The following is an 8,257-nucleotide window of genomic DNA, read 5'->3' on the forward strand; positions in this document are numbered from 1 at the left end:
TCTGCTGGTTAATGCAAAAAAAAAAATATATTCGTTGACGTGTTCTACAAAACTTTGCAGGTCTTGTCATATTGTAACGATGACAACAAAACATTGCAACTATAGACGTTAGGTTGTGCCGTATTTCATTTTTGACAGGGATGAAAAATAGGCTGTGAGGGATAGAAGCACACTGCGTTCAGTGTTACTGTACTGCTGTTTAACAACATATCGATTATTCAGCTGACGAATCTTCCTCAAAAGGGAGAGAGAGAGAGAACTTTCTGTAGACAAAAACTATAAAAGTCGCCAGTTTTTAAATGTTTTTAAATTATGTGAAGTTTATCCATTAAATCGTTTCATCCGCGTTATATTCATTACGTCTTTAGGTTTAACCTGATTAAAGTAGAAGTTTACTTCCAAAACTTAAAAACAAAAATGACGGATAATTTACTCACCCCTTTGTCATTTAAGATGTTCATGTCTTTCTTTCTTCAGTCGATAATTATGTTTTTTGAGGAAACATTAAACATACCGCCGACTTCCAAAATGCACTTCAAATGCAGCTTCGAAGGCTCTAAACGATCCCAGGCGAGGAAGAAGGGTCTTATCCAACGAAACAATCATAAAAAAAAAAAAAAAAATTATATACTTTTTAACCTCAAATGCTCATCTTGTCTAACTCTACGTGAACTCTGTGTATTCTAGTTAATGACAGTTAGGGTAGGTCTCCCTGGTGAAAAAACCAGCATATGCTGGTAGGTATGTTTTGATGCTGGTTTAAGCTGGTCCTTTGCTGGTTTTTGCTGGTCATGTTGCTGGTCAAGGACCAGCATGAACCAGCAAAGGACCATCTTAAACCAGCATCAAAACCTACCTAACCAGCATTCCAGCATCAAAACATACCTACCAGCATATGCTGGTTTTTTCACCAGGGCTAAAAACTCTCTTTTTCTTCTCCACCTTCAAAATGATCCTACATCGCTGTTTTACCTTTTTTGTAAAGGGCGTTTGATCTTCTTTGCACGTTCACTTTGTAAACACTGCGTCGGTACTTTTGCGGCGATGTAGGACAATTTTGAAGTTAGAGAAGGAATTGAGATGGGAGTTTTTCGACCTACCTGTCAACTGTCTTGAACCGGAATACACAGAGTTCACGCATAACTAGACAAGATGAGCATTTGAGGTTAAAATGTATATGAATTAGAAAATAACTGATCGTTTTGCTAGATTAGACCTTTCTTCCTCGGCTGGGATTGTTTAGAACCCTTTGAAGCTGCATTTAAACTACATTTTGGAAGTTCAAACTTGGGGGCACCATTGAAGTCCATTATATGGAGAGAAATCCTGAAATGTTTTCGTCAAAAACATAATTTCTTTACAACTGAGGAAAGAAAGACATGACAAGGGGGTGACAAGGGGGTGAGAAAATTATCTGTAAATTTTTTGTTCTGGAAGTGAACTTCTCCTTTAAGGTCTATTGTAGTCTACAAAGTATATATATAATATTAGAAAAGCCACTTACTGGTGAACAAGTTTAAAATGAGACAAAATAGTAGGAACCTACATCTATTTAACCGAAATCAATTTTGTGAAGCAAATGCACGATCAGTTTGAGTTTTTAATGGTCTGCAGCGATTAAATGTTTTATCAAAGCAAATAAATGTATTTTGTTTGATTTTATTTGAATTGAACATTTATATTTAATATATTCAAAAATGGTTCCATGCCAATTTAAATAAGTCACATGTCTATCATAAGGATGTGACCTTTGATTAGGCTGCCCTGTGTGTTTTTCATCAACATGATTGACATATAAATAGAAGGCAGAGTCAACTAAAGCAACGGAGTATCAGATTCTAATGAAGAATAACGATTTGTCCTGTGTGCTTACCATGACAGATATGAGACATATTCCTCTCACATGAGCTTGGTCCAGGCAAATATCAGGCATTTACCCTGCCAAATGTGTAGTCGGCGCCGTGCATCATTCCGACAGACATGACAGCCTCATAAGGAAAATTGACAAACAACGGAAATGCCAGCATAGGTAAATATTGCTGAGCAAATATAGCCTGGAAGAGAAAATGTCAAAGGGGCTGAGTTGCCTTCCTCAATATTTAGATGGGGATCAAAAGATTTCTCCCTTAATTATTATATTTAATGTGTGTGAGGGTGTTCAAATGTGTGAGGGGGTGCACCTGTGTGTTTGAATGTGTGACACTGCTAGGTGGCGTTAGCGTCAAATAACTTAGGCCAAAATGCAGATCTTTCAGCGATCATAAGAACCAATTTGTAAGTTCTTGAGCATGCTTTAGCCAATATATTATCTCTATAATTTCAACTGATAGCCTCAAGGATAAAACTGGGTCATGCACATTTCTACCCAGGTGGCCTAGGTGCTGAAAAATATATGACAAACTGGTCAGACCATGTAGGATCTGGGCCATAATCTACAAAGCATGACTGTGAACGACATTACGCAAACCGAGAGACAAATCCCATGATTCATTGAATCTGAATGTAGAAAAACGCATCTGTAATGCCTTTGAAATGTAAATGTATTTATGTCAGTTTACTTAGTAATTGAAGTGATTTATGTGCACAGGTAAATCAAGATTTGTCAAGATGAAGACTTTGCCAGTTGGTATTCCTCTCATCTGGAAACTGAACAAATAAAACGTCATTGTGTCTTGTGCAAGTATGAACAACTGAGTCAGGATTCATTATATATATGACTGTCTACCTGAATGTTCGTTTGAAGTTGTTTCTGTAATGCTGAGGCATAAAATTCTGTTTTGGTTGTCTGTATTCTTTGCTTTGAAATATGTGCTTCTTTTAGGTCTCCTTTCGTTTGCTACTCGAAGCTCAAAGGGTTTGGCGGAGAACATGAACAAACACAACCTTTGGATTGTCTTAATTGATGGTACGCTCAAGCTTCAGTGGCAATGATAACATTAAAACAAGTACCTGAGACAGACAGCACACATACACAGAGAGAGAGAGAGTTCAGAGAAAAAGACAGTGGCCTAGTTGAGATGAACACAAAGCCCAAACTGCCATGGAAGAATGCGTCCCTAAGTCAGGGAAAGACCACCCTGGTTGAGGCCCTGTTTTAGCAGTAAATCCGGGCCATTAGTGTTAATGCCAGCCAATGCCTCAGACATCCCCAGCCTAAAGCTCAACACAGCAACCCCGGATCCAGTGACACAGTCCTGGCTGCTAAAGCAAGGGAAACCCCTTATCAAACATGCCTGCAAGGGTTAGGAGAGGTCAGCAGTACTGAAGTTGCACACCTGTACTCCTGCGGATCTCCTCGTCTGAAGTTGGTTGACATTGGATTAGCATAGCCTGTTGGGAATTTTAAAGGAAGTAAATCATCATTATTTAACTGGGGAAATGACTATGTACATTTACTTCGTTAAGTAAAACGATCCTTTCATTCCAGTAGAATTGTAGTATATATGACAGAAGCAGTGTTGGGGATGCTATTTAGAGACTATAATGACTATAACACTTAAATTTAAGCTTAGATTTGTTCAGATTTGTTAATGCATTACTGTATATTGTACTAAAAATCAACAATAACATTTTACGCTTTAACATTTAACAAAATTGGCTAATGTAACTTAAATATACGCTACCTTTCAAAACTTTGGGGTTAGTACGATTTTTAAAAAAAAAATTATACTATTATTCAGTATTTGCTTTTTTTTTTTTAATAAATGCAGTCTTAAGAGACTTTTATTTTTAAGAAAAACTTTACACATTTCAAGTTGTATAAATTAGAGTATTAATATGTGAAGTCTTAGACATGCATCACAGAGCTAGTGCAAGATGAGCATTTGTGGTTAAAAAGTTTTTTTCAGATTGTTTCGCTAGATAAGACCCTTATTCCTCGGCTGGGATCATGTAGAGCCCTTTGAAACTGCAGTTTGGACCTTCAACCTGCTGATCCCCATTGAAGTACACTATATGAGGAAGAATCCTGGAATGCTTAATGTATCATGAACAGTTTCACCATTCAGAAACACGGTAATGAACTGAAAAGGACGTAAAATGCAGCCCAAAGACTTCGTAAATAAGTTAATTTTTTTGAACCACCTTATTTACATAAATTGACTAAACAACCAATCAAAAATCAGCAACCTGTTTTGAAAACAGCTGTCAGCCTTCTGTAATGAAATTCTCTAGATTTATTATGTCACTCCCCAGTACTGAAAAAAAGGTTTGAGACAATGCTAGGTTTGTTTGTTATGACGGTTTGCTAATACTCACGTACAAGATTTGAGGTCATGTTGTGTAATAGCTGTGAAGGGACACAAAAACACCCACATACACCACTGAAATGGATGGTTAGTATGTGTGTCAGAGGAGCAATTACGCAATTGCAGTGTTAGGAAACACCGTCAGGTTTGTAAATGGGAGGACGGGCCTCAGCAGCCATGATTCTCTGATGTTTTGACTGCATTGACACAAAGTCTTGCCAAACAAAATTGACATACTCTGATAAATATGTTTGTTGCATCGTACCCAGACGTGTTACACAAAACGACATGGGTGTGGAGGGATAAATAAAACAGAAATTAGCAATACCACTCTCTGTCTGCCTCCCACACAACAGAGATACAGACGGCACAAGAGACATTTAGAATATATGCTGTCTGTTTCCTTCAGCTAAGCCTGGCCTTAGGTTCAATAGCTCTCTGGCTTAAATCTTACACCATATGCTGCTTAGAGATTTCCAATGGATTTGTCATTTTATCTGTTGATCTACACATCCACGGCATGAAAATGTAACCTTTTTTCTCTATTTTACTGTAATATATCCACCTTACTTTTGCCATTTGTGACCCTGGACCACAAAACCAGACATAAGAAGCCAACAATACATTGTATGGGACAAAATTATAGATTTTTCTTTTATGCCAAAAATCATTAGGATATTAAGTAAAGATCATGGTTCATGAAGATATTTTGTAAATTTCCTACTGTAAATATATCAAAACTTAATTTTTGATTAGTAATATGCATTGCTAAGAACTTCTTTTGGACAACTTTAAAGGCGATTTTCTCAATATTTAGATTTTTTGCACCCTCAGATTCCAGATTTTCAAATAGTTGTATCTCGGCCAAATATTGTCCTGTCCTAACAAGGGTCACATTTGTAAATTTTATGGGCCTGTCTTCCGGTCTCATCCGCGTCCAGCTATTTTTAGCTGTATAAAACAGCTTGTTTTGCTACTTGATATTACAAATTAGTGTGTCTTACCATATTATTTTAATGTATTATCTTAATTATGAACACGCTGGTTTTAAGTGCAAACAGTTTTACTGTTATAGGCTTACTTTTTCGTTAAAAAAGGTGGAAAGGGCCCTATTAAATCTGTTTAGTTTTTTCCCAAATGTTTTTTTTCCATTTAAACTTTTCTGTCCTGTTCTGTTTTAATGGTTAAAATATTAATCAAAAAGCATGTCTAATTAATTGAAATCAAGAAACTTACACAATTTAACAGCAATTTATTAAAAGTTTAACAAAAAATTGTAACATTTTTAAGGCCCTCTGAAATTTCTCAAATTTACAAAATTCAGTGTTTTCAATTAATTTTCTGGTTCTTAATTTTAATGGTTTCATTAAATTTTAATAATTAAATCACGTCTAATTGATTTATTTTATTAAGAATTAATTAATTAATATTATTCATTTAATTATTTATTTTTTGTATTTACATTTTTCAGGTAAATTAATTCTGGTTAACTTTTTTCTGCTAAATATTCCTAAAAATATATGATTTAATAATAATTCTATTAGCAGTAGTAGTACTATCATTACATTAAGTAATATATATCTATTACAGTTTCAAGATGCACCTTTGTTTATATCTGTGTTGCTTGGCAACAACTTTGTTGCAACCGTAAACGTTTCTGGGGAACTACATTGTTTGGCGGAAGAATAATGTTTTTATTAATACCACTACACTTTATTTGCTGTTTTATTTTGTGAAGCCTTATGGAATAACCGTTTTATACAAGCAGTAAGCCCCGCGAAGCTGTGGTTTACGTTGAATTTATAACAGTTTCGGGGTTTTTAGGCACTCCAACTTACGCCGTGCCTAACAACACCCCTTAGCTGTTATAAATTTATTGTAAACCATGACTTCTTGGGGCTGATTGCTTTGTTCATGACTGGATTTTGCGATTTTGTCTGCGTTTTCTGCATCATGGAAATCCTAGGACCAGAATAGAGCAGCAGAGGTGACATAAGATAATGGTTTTTAATGGAAGGTCAAATCATGTTTGAATGAAGGTGCACAGTGTTACTTTGGCTAAACCCGAAGAAGAGCATTTATTGAATATGAACGTTTGCTTATGGGGGAGGAATGTGTGTGTTTAAACCTCATACTGGGAGTGCCTTCGGAGGCTCTATCTATTTAGCAAATATCGAGTGTTTCCCCCCTCAGGTGGTCGGAAACCTTTCCCGCTCGTGCTTGCTTACACTTTAAAATCCCTAAGAGCAAATATAAGCAGCGGCAGATTTGCTTAATATCAACTCTGCCACAAAACACACACCCGTGAAATGTCACCACGGTCCCTAGGTACAAAGTCAAAATCTAAAAACGTCAAACAAGCAGGGTGCGAAGCATGTTTAAGTTGGGAAAGTGGGCCTACACGTCCCCTCGGCTGATTACCGGCGCACACGGAGCTTATCTCACGAGGGGACTAATAACTACGAAAGGACGACATAAAAGAAGAAACAAACAAGCTCCTGTTTTAATTGACAATATTTGAGGTTAAGGTAATTGAGGTGGCCCTAGTGTGCACAGCATCAGTAATGAGACACTAAAAGGAGACCTCCTCGGATGGCTGCTAATAAAGAAGCCATAGCTAATCTGTTAAACAAACATTCATACTCAACTAACAAGGCTACTTGCTGTCACATCATACATTATGTATATTTTTCCACCTCGCTTTTGACTTTCGCTGCGCTCTCGAGTCGAGTTCATATCCAAACACATCTCTTTCTCTTCCTTTCTTGGGTAACTTTAATTAGCAGGGGTCTCAGATAGCGCCTCTCACGAGGGGAGATGGGCTAAATTCTCAAAACAAACAGAGCCACACTGGCTTCCCGTTCTGTGTCTTTTCATCTCCTCCTGGCTGGCCTGGGCAGCCAGTGGCACAGAGCAGCAGAAGGGGGCCACACATGGTGTAAGTAAACACTCATAATTGCATTAGATCCCCCCCTGTGAATATGTAATGCCTCCTCAATACCAGAGTGCTAGGGGACAGATCCTTCACTTTTTTTTTCTTAGTACAAAGACCTTCTTCTCACATGAGAACTTTGCCACGCAAATTTGCAAAGAAAATCAGAGATTTAAACGGTCAATTCAGATGGGGTGTGGATTATTTTAGCTTTTTAAAGAGTGCTTAAAGGGATAGTTCAACCAAAAATGACATTTCTGATTTTCTTTTGGGGTGAACTGTCCCTTTAAGACTACGTTTTAATAACAGCTTTGCTGATTAGATGTAAAACTACATGAGCATTCAAAAGTGTTTTATGCTCACCAAAGCAGCATTTATTTGCCTAAAAATATAGTAATATTGTGAAATATTATTACAATATAAAATAACTGTTTTCTATTTTAATATGTCTTAAAATGTAATTTATTCTTGTGATGCAAAGCTGAATTTTGTCACTTGCTACTTCAGAAATCATACTAATATGCTGATTTGCTGATCAGAAATCGTCTTATTATTTTCAAATAGAATTATGGAAGTCATGATATTTTTTTTCCCTCCAGGACTGATGGGTAAAAATATCAAAACAACAGCATTTATCCAAAAATATATATATTTTTTTGTAACAGAATTTCACTTTTGATCAATTTAATGCATCATGGATGAATAAAAGTATTAAATAAAATCAAAATAATTAAAAATGTAAATAAATTTCTTTCATATTTAATTAAAAAAAAAAAAAAAAAAATAATAAATTTAAATTTGAATGCAATTTCTTTCATTTCAAAAAAATAAAAATAAATAAATAACAAAAAAAAAAGTACTGACACCAAACTTTTGAACGGTATAAGTCAGGCAGCGTTTTTATTTATTTATTCATTTTATTGTATTATTTACTATTATTTTTAAAAAGAAAAACTCATCTTCATAATTCAAACTTACAACGAATCGGACCTAAAATAAACAAAACGTAGGCTCTACGCAAAGGCGTAGATGCAGTTTTGTGAGTAAGATCAGAGAAACACTAAGTCAACAGCAATCC

Source organism: Labeo rohita, chromosome 14, assembly GCF_022985175.1.
Source record: "Labeo rohita strain BAU-BD-2019 chromosome 14, IGBB_LRoh.1.0, whole genome shotgun sequence".
NCBI classification, from domain to species: domain Eukaryota; kingdom Metazoa; phylum Chordata; class Actinopteri; order Cypriniformes; family Cyprinidae; genus Labeo; species Labeo rohita.